Source organism: Macaca mulatta, chromosome 4, assembly GCF_049350105.2.
Source record: "Macaca mulatta isolate MMU2019108-1 chromosome 4, T2T-MMU8v2.0, whole genome shotgun sequence".
Taxonomy (NCBI): domain Eukaryota; kingdom Metazoa; phylum Chordata; class Mammalia; order Primates; family Cercopithecidae; genus Macaca; species Macaca mulatta.
In genome coordinates this window covers 140,139,828-140,156,121 of record NC_133409.1, presented here as the reverse complement: position 1 = coordinate 140,156,121, position 16,294 = coordinate 140,139,828, and the positions used below count along the sequence as shown (strand labels likewise).

General features: G+C 45.2%; 1 protein-coding gene and 1 non-coding gene across 3 annotated transcripts in view; both read right to left on the bottom strand.

Annotated features, from left to right (window-relative positions):
* Positions 1-16,294, bottom strand: part of CCND3 (cyclin D3) — a 126,384-nt gene that overhangs the window by 83,176 nt on the left and 26,914 nt on the right. The window lies entirely within an intron of this gene.
* On the bottom strand, positions 12,488-12,591 carry LOC114677782 (U6 spliceosomal RNA). Its single transcript, XR_003729228.1, has one exon. It is a non-coding gene; the product is annotated as a U6 spliceosomal RNA (small nuclear RNA).

Below are 16,294 nucleotides of genomic sequence, written 5' to 3'. Positions count from 1 at the left end.
GCCCGGCCTGAGACCCCATTTCTACAAAAAAAATTTTTTTTAATTAGCAGGGTGTGGTGTTGTGTGCCTGGGTCCCAGCTACTTGGGAGGCTAAGGGGGTAGGAGTCCTTGAGCACCAGAGCTCAAGGCTACAGTGAGCTATGATTGCACCATGGCACTCCAGCCTGAGTGCAGACCAAGACCCTGTCTTAAAATAATAATAATAATAATTAATGTAATTTATAACACTCATAGATGAAAAACAAAAACTCATATCATCTCATCTCAATAGATGTAGAAAAAGCACGTGATAAGATTTAACAACATTAAGGTAGATTTAGAGGTTTAAAAAAAAAAAGCTTTGGCCTGGCACGGTGGCTCATACCTGTAATCCCAGCACTTTGGGAGGCCGAGGCGGGTGGATCACGAGATCAGGGGCTCAAGACCATCCTGGCTAACACGGTGAAACCCCGTTTCTACTAAAAATACAAAAAATTAGCTGAGCATGGTGGCGGGCGCCTGTAGTCCCAGCTACTCAGGAGGCTGAGAGGCAGGAGAATGGCATGAACCTGGGAGGCGGAGCTTGCAGTGAGCCAAGATCACGCCACTGTACTCCAGCCGGGGCGACAGAGTGAGACTCCATCTCAAAAAAAAAAAAAAAAAAAACAGATTTAACAACAAACTAGACATTAAGGAAACTTCCTTTATCTATTAAAGAGCATCTACTCTAAACCTACAGCAATCATTATTATGAGTGGGAAGCCATTAGAAGCATTATCCTTTAAGTTCAGGAATAAGGAAAGGATGCCTGCTGTCCCTGCTTCTAGCTGACATTAAATTGGAGGGTCTAGCAAAGCACTAAACAAAGGAAAATAAATGAAAGGTATAGAATTGAAAAAAACCAACTTCATTATTAATAGATGCTATGACTATCTACATGGAATCTCTTCAAGTCCACAAATTATTAAAATTAATTAGGCGAATGATAAAATGAACACAATTCACAGTATCTCAATGAGATTTGTTAGAGGGATGGCACAGAGAAGGGAACACAGGAAGCTCCTATATAACTGGTGACATATTTCTCAAGTTGCAGGGTAAGTATGTTTAGTTTTATTATACTACTTCATAATATACATACACACATGTATATAAATACCTACATACATATATATGACTTACATTCTTTTGTCTGTATATGCTTCATAAGTCAATTATAACATTTGAAACATGTTTTTACTTTCTATATTGTACACTTATTGGTTGTTTTATTCTTTTTCAACAAAAATGTAAAAAGGTCTATGTTTTTAAAAATGATTAAAGAAAGAAAAAGAACAAAAGGAAATGAAGGGAGGCTGGAATTTCACCAAGAGCTTGATAGATGGGCGGGTGGATGGCCATGAGGGTGGGTAGTAAGGCCAAGTCCAATTGAAGTCAGGACAAGGGCTTAGTCAAGGACTGAGCAGAGGCTGGTAGAATTGGAGGGAAGTCTGATAGCACTGACCTTCAAAAGGGCAGTTTTTAAAGACGGGCAGGAGGCGGAGCCCAAATGCAGGGGGTTAAATGGTGAATGAATAAATAGCAAAAAATTGGAAACCACCCAAGGGCCTAACAATCAGGGCCTGGCTAAGCAACCATAGTACCATTCATAGGAGAAATGATGCTGTGTCCATACATAGGCGGGCTTATAAAATTAGGTGACGTAAAAAATTTCAGGACACAAAATAGCATTTGTGCAGATTACAATTATGAAAGGACATGCATGTGCCGCGAGAGCCAGAAAGGGCTGGACAGGATCGAGAGCAGCTCACGGATGCTGCTTTAAAGTCTATGGGATTTTCTTTCTTTTTTGGAATGCTGGCGATCCACAAACAAAAACACATAATGTTGCTTTAAAATAAAAAGAGTGGCTGTTGAAGAAATGGAGACAGCAGGTGAAGGCCACTCAGTGAAGAAACCTGACGGTGACAGGAAGAAATGAGCCGGCAGAGCAGCTGGCGGGGTGTGAACGCTGGGGACAGCAGCTGGTGGGGGAGCCGGGGACTGGGGGGAAGTGGGGAGAGGAAGAGAGGAGGCTGTTCTGTTTCCTTTATTGCCTATATCTCTACCTTATTTTTTAATTTAAAACATAGTGGTACCTCTTGGCTAGGCGCAGTGGCTCACACCTGTAATCTCAGCACTTTGGGAGGTCGAGGCAGTTGGATCACTTCAGGTCAGGGGTTCGAGATCGGCCTGGCCAACATGGCGAAACCCCATCTCTACTAAAAATACAAAAACTGGCTGGGTGTGGCGGGTGCCTGTAATCCCAGCTACTCAGGAGGCTGAGGTGAGAGAATCACTTAAACCCAGGAGGCAGAGGTTGCAGTGAGCTGAGATCGTGCCACTGCACTCCAGCCTGGTCAACAAAAGTAAAACTCTGTCTCAAAAAAAAAAAGAAAAAGAAAAAGTACCTATTGAGACAAATTCAAACAGTCCAGAGTGTGTATGTATAATGTGACAGAACCCTCAGCCTCACCCCTACTCCCCACTGTCAACAGCTCAGTGTGCAGCTTTCCAGAGCTGCACCATTTTCTTCTACTTGCAGTGCACTGATTTTTAATTACAAAGTAAGATAGGCTGGATTTTAATTACAAAGTAAGATGGGCTTGTTAAAATGTAGGATTAGAGAAAATAAAGAGTGAAATATCCAATCCGGCTGAAATCTCCCAACAGAGCTAACTGTTGTTGATTGGTCTGGAAAGGGTCTACGTGCATGTAAATACTTATGTACATATTCATTTACGGTTTTATGGTTGGTTGTTTTTACAGAAGCAGTAACATTTCCTATCTATAGTTGAGCAGTTTCATGCTACATCATGGTGGATCCCTCCCAAGTCACCACTGCCTAACATTCCACAGAATATAGTTGAAAGGTAAACTTCAGGGAACACAGGGGCATCTCTTTCCCTACGATTGGCAGGAAAGGAGCTCTAGAAACAAAAGGTTCAAGATAGAAGGAGATATTGCTTGGAGGGGGGTTGCCCGTGGGGACAGGGAATATGCAGACAGAGAGGGTCTTCTTTCCGCCTTCTTCTCTTAAGCCAGAGTCCCATCCAAATATAGCTAAGCTATACAGAACTGCAAGGGGGAAGGGTTGTGATTGGAGCCTGAGTGATAAGGGTCACTGCTGGGGGCTCAACTTCCTTGAGTGGACTGCTCTTCTCTCAACTGTGGCTAGGTCAGGCCTACTTATCAGAAACCTTAAGGGGAGGCTGGGTGCGGTGGCTCATGCCTATAACTCCAGCACTTTGGGAGGCCGAGGCGGTTGGATTGCCTGGGCCCAGGAGTTCAAGACCAGCTTGGGCCACATGGTGAAACCCCGTCTTTACAAAAAAATACAAAAATTGGGCCAGGAGCAGTGGCTCACGCCTGTAATCCCAGGACTTTGGGAGGCTGAGGCAGGCGGATCACCTGAGGTCAGGAGTTCAAGACCAGCCTGGCCAACATGGTGAAACCCTGTCTCTACTAAAAATACAAAAATTAGCCAGGTGTGGTGGCAGGTTCCTGTAATCCCAGCTACTCGGGAGGCTGAGGCAGGAGAATCACTTGAATCTGGGAGGCAGAGGTTGCAGTGAACCAAGATTGCAGCATGCCACTCCAGCCTGGGCAACAAGACTGAAACTCCGTCTCAAAACAAAAAAACAAAACAAAACAAAACAAAAAAACAAAAACTAGCCGGGGTGGTGGCACACACCCATAGTCCCAGCTACTCGGGAGGCTAAGGTGGGCAGATCGCTTGAACGCAGGAGGTGGAGGTTGCAGTGGGCCAAGATTGTGCCACTGCACTCCAGCCTAGGCGATAGAGCGAGACCCTGTCTCAAAAAAAATAAACAAACAAAAACCTTAAGGGGAGCCCTAGAATAGTGATTCTCAAAGTGTGGTCCCTATACCAGTGGAAGCAGCATCAACAACTTAGAAATGCAGATTCTTGGGCCCCACTCAGTCCTACTGAATCAGAATCTCTCAGCAATCAGTGTTTAACAGGCCCTCTAAGGAATGCAGGCTAAGCTTGGAGAACCTTTGTTCTAGAATGTGGATTTGGGTGTGATTCTTTCATCCCTCAGGCACCCCCATGGTTTATTCTCCTAGAGGACAAGCAAGAGTCAGCCCTGAAGGGGATGGGTTATCAACTTCATAAGTGGTTTCTTTTGTGAGCTTAGAGGTGGTAGGCAAAGTCCGTGACCTAGGTAGTACCTGGAAGAGCCCTCCCTCTCTTCTCATGACACCACTTCCATCTCTCTACACCCCTCCAAATAAAACAGAAAGGGAGGGGGCAGTGGAAAGCCACTGCTTTCCACCTTCCTGTAACTGTGTCCCCTGCCCTGGGGCACTGCCCTTTGCAGCATGGAGGACACAGAGTAGGGAGTGAAGCTTTTGAATGAGGGGGAGGAAATGGGATGTGGCTTCGTGTGGCTGGGTTAGGGGAGGGAGTTGGAAGGAGAGGAGGGAGGAAGGGAGAGGAAGAATGTCCTCATTTCACCCAGCTGCCTCAGCTTGCACCTGTTCAGCTGAGGCCCAAGGAAAGACACCAAGCCCGATAGTAAATGAAACATGGCCCCACCCCACCTAGCGGGGCTCCTTCCCACACTGCAGCGGGGCCGGGTTAACTGACAGGAAAACTGTGAATGATTTCAGGTGGCTGAATGAGGGGCTGGGGAAACAGCTGTGCTCCTCTGCGGGGTGGAGCAACTGTCTTCTGTGACCCCCAGGCTCTCAGAGCTTGGGCAAGATCAGCAGGAGTCAGACAGGTTGAGACCTGCTCAGAGACCTTCTCATACTGAAGGTGACATCGCTGCCATCAGCACTGAGGAGGTTCCAGGTGGTTAAGCCCTACAACATTCCACAACATTCTTTAGTTCATTTATAGGCAACTATCTTCTTCTTCTTTTTTTTTTTTTTAATAGACTGTTATTTAGAGCAGTTTTAGTTTCACAGGAAAATTGAGAGGAAATGTTAAGTTTCCTTTTGCTCTGTCCTCCATAGAAACCCTCCAGGAGTTTATCCAAGCAGTCAATCAGTCATTTCACAAGCATCCAATGAGGGCTTTCAACAGTGATTCTCCAACCTGTAAGAATAACCGGTAGTGAATGAATGAATTTACATTGACTGATTGATTCACTGAGACAGAATCTCACTCTGTCACCCAGGCTGGAGTACGTTGGTGTAATCACAGCTCACTGCAGCCTCAAACTCCTGGGATCAAGCTCCTGGGATCAAGCAATTCTTCTGCCTCAGCCTGCCAAGTAGCTAGGACCACAGCAAGTACCTAGGCCACCATGCCTGGCTAATTTTAAAAATTTATTTGTAGAGATGGGATCTCACTTTGTTGCCCAGGCTGGTCTCAAACTCCTGGCCTCCAGCAATCCTTCTGCCCCAGCCTCCCAAAATGCTGAGATTATAGGTATAAGCCACCAAGCCTGGCTAACTGGGAATTTATTAAAGACGCAAGCCCTGGTCACTCCATCAGAGATTTTGATTCAGGAGGTCTGGAGTGGGGTCCGGGATTATGTATTTTTGACACACTCTGCAGGAGATGATACATTTGACATACTGGGCCCTAACTGGAGAAACTCAGGCACGGTGTGAGATACAAAGGGTTAGTTAGTAAGTTGCTCTGGTGGGAAGGAAGGAAGGAAGCAGTGAACATTAAGGACCCAAATCCTCCTACCTCCACCACCCTAGAATTGAAGACGCAGAGTACTGAGCCCTCCACCTGAAAATGCAGATAGCCATGAATAGATGGGTGTAAACTGAGGCAGTGGAGGGAGAGGGGTACTCCCAAGCCCTGAAAATCTCAGAGTAGAAGGCCACCAACAACAGCACTCACCGGCGCTGAGCTCCCTTCTACAGAAACCTGCAAAGACTCAGAGCAAGGAAGAAATACACCAGGAAAATGTCATAGGATCATCCTGAGGTAAGGTCCTGAGCAAGGCAGCCTTTCCATGCCTGCATCTCCTCATCTGCCAAATGTGGAGCATGATGGTCCCTGTCAAACAGGGTTACAGGTGTTGAGCCACCATGCCCAGCTGCATTAGCTCATTTTTTTAAGACTTTGCTTAAGAGTTCGTTGCCCACTCTTCAAAAATGTTGATGTCATGGAAGACAAAAACTAAGGAATCATGTCAGGTTAAACAAAACTTGGGGAGACAGAACAACTGAATATAATCCACGATCTGGGACATCGTTTTCATTTCTGTAAAGCATAACATTGGAGAACAGCCTGGCCAATATGGCAAAACCCCATCTCTACTAAAAATACAAAAATATATTCGCTGGGCATGGTGGCGGGCGCCTGTAATCCCAGCTACTTGGGAGGCTGAGGCAGGAGAATCACTTGAACCTGGGGTGGGGTTGGGGTGGAGAGTGGAGGTTGCAGTGAGCCAAGATCACACCACTTCACTCCAGCCTGGGCAAAAGAGACTTTGTCTCAAAAACAAAATGAAAATAAAAAACAAAACCAAAAAAGTTAGCTGGCAGTGGTGATATGTGCCTGTAATCCCAGCTACTCAGGAGGCTGAGGCAGAAGAATCACTAGAACCCAGGAGGTGGAGGTTGTAGTGAGTAGAGATGGCACCACTGTACTCCAGCCTGGGAGACAGCGTGAGACTCCGTCTCAAATAAATAAATAAATAAATAAAAGTGATGAGTGAAGGAGTTCTGAGAACTTGTGATTTCTACATGCTGGAATTCTGCTTATGCCCTTGGTGGTTGTTGGCTATGTAAAATGCAGGGAGTGTGGAATTATGTACATTACGAGATCTTTGTGGAAAATCCTTTTTTCTTCCCATGCATAATATGACCTGGAACTAAAAGAAGCTGCACATATAAATTCATCCAAGCTTCTACCAGATTCATTATATGCTATCCTGACACAGATGAATCCAGGCTCTTTTTATATGCTTCTGGAGACGGGAAAGTCACCCCCCTCACAGCCTGTTCTATTACTGGTCAGTTCTGACTACTAGAACATTCCTTGACCTACTGAGCTGAAACTTTCCTTCCTGGAGCCTCTACCCACTGATCCGGTCCTGTTTTCTGGGTAGTGGGGCCTCTACCTGCTGATCCTGGTCCTACTGCCTGTTTAGGGGCGATACGGGACCCCTAATGATCTTAGTCATCCTTTCCTAAATAAGTTCCAGTTCGTCAGTGTCTCTCTCGAGTGTAAACGCAGTGCTCCAGGATCCAACTTGATAATCAGATAGCAGAGGGAACATGATCTCCCAAGTGCTGGACATTCCTTTGACACAGCCTAAGGTAGAGTTAGGCTTTTTTCAAAATTGAATCACACGGTTGATTCATGAGTTTAGAGCCAACTTAAACCACAGTTTTCTCTTGTGAACCATGGTTAACTGCTGTTGGTCTCAGCAGTGTTCACTATGAGACATCCCATTGTATGTTCGTTTGCTTATTGTCTGTCTCAAGACATTGCTAGAATGTAAGCTATAGGAGGGCAGGGGTGTTGGCTTGTTCTGAATCCCCAACACCTAGAACAAACAAGTCTTGGCACATAGCAGACATTCAATAAATACATGTTGAGCAAATAAATAACTGTTAAGCCACATCTCACCTATCCTGTATTTTTATAATTTATTTGTAATTCACACCCAGTCTTCTAACAAGAGAGGTTTGAGGTGATTGCTTTTCTGAATCCTTTTGTTAACTTCAGAATAAACTTTGTTCTTGTTGAATTTTATATTGTTAAATTTTCATCATTAGTTCAGCCTACTGAGATCTAATTTCTGGCTCTCTCAATCTACATTTCAGCAGTCCCTTCCAGTTCCAAGCCATTCATTCAAGAATGACTCAGGGCCAGGCACAGTGGCTCACGCCTGTAATCCCAGCACTTTGGGAGGCCAAGGCAGGCGGATCATGAGGTCAACAGACTGAGACCATCCTGGCTAACATGGTGAAACTTCATTTCTATGAAAAATACAAAACTTAGCTGGGCGTGGTGGTACCCGCCTATAGTCCCAGCTATTCGGGAGGCTGAGGCAGGAGAATCACTTGAACCCAGGAGGCGGAGGTTGCAGTGAGCCGAGATCGTGCCACTGCACTCCAGCCTGACAATAGAGTGAGACTCTGTCTCAAAAAAAAAACCAACAAAAAAACAAACAAAAAAAGGCCTCCCTATCTCCAGAATGGCAACAATATATTAATTAACTCTCTTAGTGTATAGTCTTTCAATCAGTGAAACAAAACAAAATGCCATTAACAACTCTATTTCAAAGAATATATTAATGGCATTGGAAAATGCTCATCTTACATACATACCAGGTCAGTGGGGGATACAAAACTGTAACACAGCACATAATCCCGGTTATAGAAGAATAGTTGTCTACATAGAAATAAGATGGGAAGGAGCTGGGCATGGTGGCTCATGCCTGTAATCCCAGCACCGGGAGACTGAGGTGGGAGGATCGCTTGAGCCCCGGAGTTCGAGGCTTCATTGAGCTATGATCAAGCCACTGCACTCCAGCTTGGGTGACAGACTAGAAGGAAATATACCAAAATGTTAACAGTGATTATTTCTGAGTAGTGGTTCATTTTTATTTTATTCATTATATTTTTCAAAATCTCTTATTATAATAAGCAAGTATTTCCAACATATATACTTGTTATCCTTGTCATTATATCATTATCTGGATCACTCAGCCATACATATCTTCACTAAGGCAGTGAGAACCCAGGTGACACCTTCCTGAAATTGAGCCTGCCCTCAAAAAGTTTCTAGTCAATATCAATAACAAATATACATGTACATGCACAAACACACACATACTCATTTTAATCCTACAACAATCCTTCTATTTTTATCTTCATATTCTAGATGAAGAAACTGAGGCTCAAAGAGATTTTAAAAACTTGCTCAAGGTCATATATCTAGTATGAATCTGGGTCAGGATTTTAAACCCAGGCAGTCCAGCTCCAGAATGGACACCCTTAACCACTCTGCCATGCATATAAACTCAAAAGTAGTGCCACCCAAGGACTGATGATACTGAGTGAGTGGTGGGGGCTGTAACAGGGGGCAGGGGAGTCGACATTAGCTGAATGAGGACTATGTGACAAGTGCTTGATATACATTACCTCATTCAGGCCCTTCAACTACCCTTGCAAAAAAATATTTTTTTTTTTTTTTTTTTTTTTTTTTTTTTTTTTTTTTTTTTGAGACGGAGTCTCGCTCTGTCACCCAGGCTGGAGTGCAGTGGCCGGATCTCAGCTCACTGCAAGCTCCGCCTCCCGGGTTCACGCCATTCTCCTGCCTCAGCCTCCCGAGTAGCTGGGACTACAGGCGCCTGCCACCTCGCCCGGCTAAGTTTTTGTATTTTTAGTAGAGACGGGGTTTCACTGTGTTAGCCAGGATGGTCTCGATCTGCTGACCTCGTGATCCGCCCGTCTCGGCCTCCCAAAGTGCTGGGATTACAGGCTTGAGCCACCGCGCCCGGCCTGCAAAAAAATATTTTATTTAAAAAAATGTTATGGCCAGGCACGGTGGCTCATGCCTGTAATCCCAGCATTTTGGGAGGCCAAGGTGGGAGGATCACGAGGTCAGGAGTTAGAGACCAGCCTGGCCAATATGGTGAAACCCGCCTCTACTAAAAATACAAAAATTAGCCGGGTATGGTGGCACGTGTCTGTAGTCCCAGCTACTCAGGAGGCTGAGGCAGGAGAATCGCTTGAACCTGGGAGTCGGAGGTTGCAGTAAGCCTAGGTCACACTGCTGCACTCTGCACTCGTCCAGCTCGGACGACAGAGCAAGACTCCATCTCAATTAAAAAAAAAAAGTTTTTGTTTTTTAAATTGACAAATAAAAATTGTATATATTTATGATGTACAATATGCTATTTTGAAATATGTATGTATTGTGGAATGGCTAAATCAAACTAATTAACATACGCGTTGCCTCACATTTTTTTGTGTATGTGGTGAGAACATAAACACTGCTCTTAGCAGTTTTCACGTATGCAATATGTTTTTTTTTTTTAATTTTAATTTTTTTTTTTTTTTTTTGAGATAGAGTCTCACTCTGTCACCCAGGCTGGAGTGCAGTGGCATGATCTTGGCTCACTGCAGCCTCCACCTCCCGGGTTCAAGCAATTCTCCTGCCTCAGCCTCCCGAGTAGCTGGGATTACAGCTGTGTGATACTACCCCCAGCTAATTTTTGTATTTTAGTAGAGACAAGGTTTCACCATGTTGACCCAGCTGGTCTTGAACTCCTGACCTCAGGTGATCCACGTGCCTCGGCCTCCCAAAGTGCTGAGATTACAGGCGTGAGCCATCGTGCCCCACAAAGCGGCCACAGTATGTTTTTATTTACCATAGTCACCATGTTGTACCACAGGTCTCTTGAACTTACTCTTCCCATCTAGCTGAAATTTGGTATCTTTTGGCCAGCATAAAAAGGTATTATTTTCATCTTTGTGTTATAAATGAGGAAACTGAGATTCAGACAGGGGTTTGACCCTCTGCTGTGATAATTCAAGTTTACTAATATCTCTGTCCTTCAGTTTCCTCCTCCACAACATGGGATAATAATAATTCCTACCTCACTGACAGTTGGGAAGTATTAAGTGAGAAAGTAGACTCACAACACTCAACACGGTGCCTAGCATGTGGTAAATGCTTGATAAATGTTATTAATGCTGCTATTACTATCTTTTTTTGGTTTGTTTTTTGAGACAGAGTTACTGCCCAGGCTGGAGTGCACTGGCGCCATCTCGGCTCACCGCAACCTCCAGCTCCCAGGTTCAAGCAATTCTCCCACCTCAGCCTCCTGAGTAGCTGGGATTACAGGCACATGCCATCATGCCCGGCTAATTTTTGTATTTTTAACAGAGACAGGATTTCACCATGTTGGCTAGGCTGGTCTCAAACTCCTGACCTCAAGTTATCCAAAAGCCTTGGCTTCCCAAAGTACTGGGATTACAGGTGTGAGCCACCGCACCCAGTCTGCTATTACTATTCTTGATTCCAAAGTTCACACTCTCAACTACAACATAATGACCTACTAAGTGGGCAAAGGAGAAAAATTAATTCTGAATGATGCCATGGGGAAACATTAGATAAACGAATGGAGTCACAAAGGAGTGCCATCTGAAGGGGTTTTGATGGAGCAGCATCTCACCAGGCAGAGGAGGGCAGGGGCATGTCCTGGAAGTACAGAGGGACAAGGTCTGTTTCTGTCCCTTGCCCTGGCTCTCCCCCACACAGCATCCTGCTCCTATCATGCAGGTCTCCACCTCTGTCCCTCACTGTGGCCTGCCAGTACTCCCGCCTGCAGTGCCCATGGTCCCCTGCCTCAGCTGTCTCCCTAATCAGGGGCCCACAGCCTCTCCAGCAGGGAGTGGGAGCCCCTGGCACTTGGGGCCTGGGAGGGCCCCTGATAAACAGCTGGAGCTCTTGTTCGCACAATCTGTCATCTCTAAAGGAAAAGCAGAAACAAACCACAGAACCAGGGAGCTGGCTGATAATGAGTCACATTGCTGCTGGCAGTTCTCCACTCAGTCCTCCGGCCTCTGTATCTAGGACTTCTTGCTTGTCCTTCAAGATCCACTGCAAAAATGTCTTGTCTCCGCAAAGCCTTCCTTAACTGTACCCCCAGCCACCCCACACCCTGCAGGCTTCCATTGCATCCAGCAGAAGATCCACTACTGCCATTTATTGCACTAAATGGAAACTGGTCAGGTTGTGGGGTCCCAATCAGCCTGTTAGCTTCAGAAGGCAGGCATTTTGTCTCATGGACCTAGCCCAAAACAGAAGTGTCTATGGAAATAGTGCGATGACTGAGTAAAATATGGGTGGAATGTGGCATAGGCATTTAAGAAATCTATGTATTGACATACAAAAAACAGTTTGGCAACGGCTGGAAATTTTAACTTTTTCCAAAATAATAATTAACATTTTATATTTCAGCAACAAAATGTGGCCGGGTGTGGTGGCTTACGCCTGTAATCCCAGCACTTTGGGAGGCCGAGGCAGGCAGATCACGAGGTCAGGAGATCAGGACCATCCTGGCCACCCTGGTGAAACTCCATCTCTACTAAAAATACAAAAATTAGCCGGGCATAGTGGCGCATGCCTGCAGTGCCAGCTACTCAGGAGGCTGAAGCAGGATAATCGCTTGAACCTAGGAGGCGGAGGCTGCAGTGAGCCGAGATCCCACCACTGCACTCCTGCCTGGGTGATAGAACAAGACTCTGTCTCAAAATAAATAAATAAATAAATAAAAGTAAAATGTTCACCTGAGAGGCTTTTATTTATTTACTTATTCAAAACGGAGTCTTGCTCTGTCGCCCAGGATGGAGTGCAGTGGCACAATCTCAGCTCACTGCAAGCTCTGCCTCATAGGTTCACGCCATTCTCCTGCCTCAGCCTCCCTAGTAGCTGGGACTACAGGCACCTGCCACCATGCCTGGCTAATTTTTTTGTATTTTTAGTGGAGACGGGGTTTCACCGTGTTAGCCAGGAAAAAATATGGAACGCTTCACAAATTTGTGTGTGATCCCTGCGCAGGGGCCATGCTAATCTTCTCTGTATTGTTCCAATTTTAAAAGAAAAATGCTTTTTCTTTTAGTTTTATATACCTAACACAAAATTGAAAAAGCTATCTCCAGCCGGGCACAGTGGCTTACTCCTGTAATCCCAGCACTTTGGGAGGCTGAGGTGGGCAGATCACCTGAGGTCGGGAGTTCCTAGACCAGCCTGACCAACATGGAGAAACCTCGTCTCTACTAAAAATACAAAATTAGCTGGGCGTGATGGTGCCTGTAATCCCAGCTACTTGGGAGGCTGAGGCAGGAGAATCCCTTGAACCTGGGAGGCGGAGGTCGCAGTGAGCCGAGATCATGCCATTGCACTCCAGCCTGGGCAACAAGAGTGAAACTCCATGTTAAAAAAAGAAAAAGAAAAAGATATCTCCTACCACTTTTTAAATACTGTAACGAAATATCAAATGTTAAGGGTTTCAAATCATTTCGATTGATCAATGGAACATTTCAGTCCTGTTCTAAAATGTTCATATTAGATATTCTTGTGTTTTGGGGCAAACTACTCCATATTTTCTAACAGTTGTTATAAAATTGCAATCTATAAATAAGTGTATCATCAATGGTATGGATTCAGTTTGTATAATGTCAGATACTTAAGTAAATTTACATAGCATAAAAAATGTAAAACAAAAAGGAAATGTAGGCCTGTAGCGGTGGCTCACACCTGTAATCCTATCACTTTGGGAGGCCAAGGCGAGCAGATCACTTGAGGTTAGGAGTTCGAGACCAGCCTGACCAACATGGTGAAACCCCGTCTCTACTAAAAATACAAAAATTTAGCCGGGCGTAGTGGTATACACCTGTAGTCCCAGCTACTTGGGAGGCTGAGGCAGGAGAATTGCTTGAACCTGGGAGGTGGAGGTTGCAGTGAGCTGAGATCACGCCACTGCACTCCAGCCTGGGTGACAGAGCAAGACTCTGTCTCAAAAAAAAAAAAAGGAAAGGAAATATAACACCGGGCATACAAAATGGTCCTAACTTTGTAAAAAGAGAAATGATTGCATGTGAACAGTATTCTATGATCCTATTTTAAAAGAATGAAACTATCAGTGAGTTTATAGGCACAAAAAAAAGGTTCAGAAGGATATCTAGTAACACTTAACACTGATTTTCCCTGAGGGATAGGACTTAATGATTGGGGTGGAATTTGAACTTTTATTTTCTTCCTATTTGTAATGTGTTTTTACAATAAGGAAGTTTGTTTTATATTTATAATTACAATTTTTACTATTTAATTAGCTTAAAAGTTAAATCTAAAGATTAATAATTTTTAAATTAATAAAGATGTAAGACTAGAAGGAAATCACAAAATGTAAACCAGGGCTGTCTTTGGGTGATAAGAACTATGGGTGATTTTTCTAACTTTTTAAAATTTTCCATATTGTCCAAAATCCTAAAAATAATCATTTTATAATTTTTTTTTTTTTTGAGACGGAGTCTCGCTCTGTCGCCCAGGCTGGAGTGCAGTGGCGCGATCTCGGCTCACTGCAAGCTCCGCCTCCCGGGTTCACGCCATTCTCCTGCCTCAGCCTCCGGAGTAGCTGGGACTACAGGCGCCCACAACCGCGCCTGGCTAATTTTTTGTATTTTTAGTAGAGACGGGGTTTCACCGTGGTCTCGATCTCCTGACCTTGTGATCCGCCCGCCTCGGCCTCCCAAAGTGCTGGGATTACAGGCGTGAGCCACTGCGCCTGGCCTAAAATTTTTTTAAAACCCTTAAGAACAAAGTCTTAATAAATGAATGCACTTTCCCTAGCCCTTCTTGGCGCCTGCGTCTGACCCAACATGCAGAAGGTTCTCGGCTCTCTCTCTGTCCTCCCTTGCTCCACTGTGTTGATCAGGTCCCTGGAAGGACTCTGTATGGTTCCAGCCTTCATCCACATGCCCTCCCCAGATACGGACACTGGATGACGGTGAGGGGCTGGAGCAAGAATCCCTGGCCTTGCCGGGATGATCATGGCTCCTGCCCTGCCCTTGCCTTGCATCTCAGCCCTCCAAACTCTACCAGTTCACCTCTAAAGACCACTCAGCTCTCTGGGAAGCCTTCCCCTCACCCGTAGCCTCCCCTACTCCCTTTGTCTCAGAATTCCCACAACACAGAGAACCCGCACCCCAAGACTTCATGAGCAGTCACCCCTTTATCCAGTTTCACTTTATTTTTTTAATTTTATTTTTTTTGAAACAGAGTTTCGCTCTTGTTGCCCAGGCTGGGGTGCAATGGCACGATCTCAGCTCACCGCAACCTCCGCCTTCCAGGTTCAAGCAATTCTCCTGCCTCAGCCTCCCAAGTAGCTGGGATTACAGGCATGTGCCACCATGTCCGGCTAATTTTTGTGTTTTAGTAGAGACGGGGTTTCTCCATGTTGGCCAGGGTGGCCTCAAACTCCTGACCTCAGGTGATCCGCGTGCCTCAGCCTCCCAAAGTGCTAGGATTACAGGCGTGAGCCACCACACCCGACCTCAGTTTCACTATCTTTGGTTTCAGTTACCCATCGTGCAGTACAAAAAGATATTTTGAGAGAGAGGGAGAAACAGACCACATTCACACAACTTTTATTACAATATATAATTATAACTGTACTATTATTAGTTATTGTGGTTAATCTCTTACTGTAATTTATACATTAAACTTTATCATTGGTATGTACGTATAGGAAGAAACATAATATACAGAGAGTCTGGTACTATCCGCTGTTCCAGGCATCCACTCGGGATCTGTGAATAAGGGGCTAGTATTTTCCACCTTCTGTTCTGTTTCCCCTCACTCATTTGTTGGACCAACTCTTCCTAAGAGAATATCCTACAGAGTGATGGGTACTGTTGGAGAAACAAGGACGGTCCCAAAGGCATCAGGCACAGAGCAGTCATCCTTCACATGTGCTGAATGAATGAGAGAAGGGTGGAAACCAATGAGACAGAGCCTGTCCTCAAGGAGCGCCCAGTCTAGTAAGGACAATATGTGTTGTTATCCACACATAATACACACTAGGAAACGCTACCCAGGAGGCAGGGTACGTGGGAGGAGGAGCTGAGTGGATTTAAACTGGGCTTTGAAGACTGGTCAGGTTTGGATGGAGAGAGGAGGATAAAGGGCATTCCAGGAAGGGGGACAGTGTGCACATAGCAATGGAAGCAAGAACACCCCAGGATCTATCAGATCTAGCTAGCAGGGAGAGGGTTATAAAGGTTCACTGTGGGTAAAGGCCCGGAAAGGTGAGTTGAGCCCAGATCCTAGGAGAACAGAACACCAACAGAAGGTGAATTTGATTTTGCACGCCCTGGGAAACCTCTAACAGTCTCTGAGCTTTAGAAATGCACAGTAATCCAGGTGGGTGCCCATAAAGGGCTGAAGGAGGCTGGCAGCCGCAGGGAAGAGGGACGAAGGGGAAATTCCAAACTTTGTTACCACCTTGCTAGCCTAAAGGAAGTAAGTATCACATATTAAGTGCTGACTATGGGGAAATCACTGCTCTGTTTTTAATCCTTGAAACAGTCCTGTGAGATGAGACAGTATGATCTCAATTTGCAGATCGAGTTCCACAAGGCTGAAGTTTGCCCACGATTCTGCTGAGATAGATCCACGATCATCTTGCCAGGAAACAGTTCCAAGGATCCGAATCCAAGTTGGCCTGAATCCACAGGCCAAAGCACCCTCACTTTCTCCTGTAATAGGTTGCATATTTACCAGCATCTAGCACTGTGATGGCTCAGTACACACTGGAATGAG